Raw genomic sequence first — 2,340 nt, forward strand, 5'->3', positions numbered from 1 at the left:
ATTTCAGCCTCGCCAAAAACCTCAGAGCATTATTATTGCATCACTTCGCTGTCGATCCCCCGAAACCCCTCTCCGCCATCCCGGCGGACACTTCAAGATTCCCCTCAAATCCCCGCCGTCTCGCGTCTCTTCCCCAGAAGGCCTAGCGACTTGAGGATCTGTTTACACCCTGAGAGGAGCGGGAGGAGTTCAAGCAGCGATTCAGACTATCGGTTCGGGATCGGGAAAATGGAAAAATGTGTCCCTCGCCAGATTCGGAAGGAAACAAACACACACACACACTCACACGCACGCACACACACTGAAACACACACACACACACACACACACAAACACACTTACACTTACACTTACACACACACAAATACACTCAGACACACACACACAGACACACATACATACACACACACACACAAACACACACACATACGCACCTACAAACACACACACACACACACACACACACACACACACACACACACACACACACACACACACAAACAGCCGTTTTGACCAGCAATATTGTTGTTCTTCTGCAGATTAATTGCTTGTAAACTGCGCGGCTCGCGGGTTCGCAGGCTTTCAAGAGTAAAAAGGAGATTACAGCCAATTAGCGGGTACTGTGAAAGGCCCGGTCGTCTAGGGACCCGGCACTCGCTCCTAATGTGGGACAGCTGGGCGCAACAAAGGAGCTGTCACAGTCCCACACGCACGCCACTACATGTAAACATAGCCGGAATAACACACACACACACACACACACGCGCAAACACACATGGCCACAGACACACACACATACACAGGTCCACGGACACACACACACGCGCACACACAGATCCAGACACACACATACAAGTAAACATACACACACACACACACAGGTCCACAGAAACTCACACAAACACACACACATACACAAACAAACACACACACACGCAAACGCACACACAAACACACACACACACATACACACACACACATAAATGCACAAACAAACATACACAAACACAGGTCTAAAGAAACACACACACACACACACACACACACAAACATACACACACACACATACACAGGTCCACAGACACTCACACAAACACACATACATACACAAACAAACACACACACACAAACGCACACACAAACACACACACACACACAGGTCCACAGACACTCACACAAACACACACACACACACACACAAACACACACACAAACATACACACACACACACAAACACACAGGTCCACAGACACTCACACAAACACACACACATACACAAACAAACACACAAACGCACACACACACACACATACATGCACAAACAAACATACACAAACACAGGTCCAAAGAAACACTCACTCACACACACACACACACACACACACACACACACACACACACACACACACACACACACACATTGAAATAACCAACAGAAAACCCCCCCTGAGTAGTTGCTTATGAACATTTTAGGTGATAGTCAAAACAGCTAACACATTAACATTATACTCCAACACCGCCCATGAACCTCTGCACATTTTTTCCACCCAACATACACACACACACACACACACACACACACACATAGTGGAATAGGGGAACACTGAGATAACTCTACTAAAAGGTGACTAAACCTGAACAGTTAGGGGAGTTTCGTCTCCTTTCAGATCAATTTGTCGTCAGATTCTGTCTATGTATGTGTGTGTGTCTGTGTGTGTGTGTATGTCTGTGTGTCTTTGTGTCTATGTGTGTGTGTGTGTGTGTGTGTGTGTGTGTGTGTGTGTGTGTGTGTGTGTGTGTGTGTGTGTGTGTGTGTGTGTGTGTGTGTGTGTGTGCGTCTCTCTCTGTTACCTGACAGACTTAATTTCGGTGCGTGACGCCGTACCTCACCGCTCCTCCTCACACACACCAGAGACTTCGGCGGAGGGGGGCGGCGGGGTGGGGTGAAAGAAAGGTTCAAAGCCCGTATGGGAGTGGAGCCCGGGACCCCTTGAGCATGGAGGATTACCCCCGTTTCCCTTTACCGCACGTCAAACAACCAGCGGAGCGACAGACGGAGAGGAACGTCGTCAAACGATCTCCACAGGCCGTCGGTAATCGACAACGATTTGTGCCATCTCTCAAATTTAGAGACCTTTTTTTGTGTCTGTGTGTGTGTGTGGGTGTGTGTGCGTCGCGCTCCTCTTCTCATTTCGTTCTTCGTCTTCTTCTCCTTCATCTCCTCTCCCTTTCTTGGTGTGTTTTGTGTTTCACTCTTTTAGGAGGAGCATGGTTTCGCGCGCTCTCACTCTCTCTCTCTCTCTCTCTCTCTCTCTCTCTGTGTCTCATCCTGTCATATTC

Source organism: Gadus morhua, chromosome 19, assembly GCF_902167405.1.
Source record: "Gadus morhua chromosome 19, gadMor3.0, whole genome shotgun sequence".
Classification (NCBI taxonomy): domain Eukaryota; kingdom Metazoa; phylum Chordata; class Actinopteri; order Gadiformes; family Gadidae; genus Gadus; species Gadus morhua.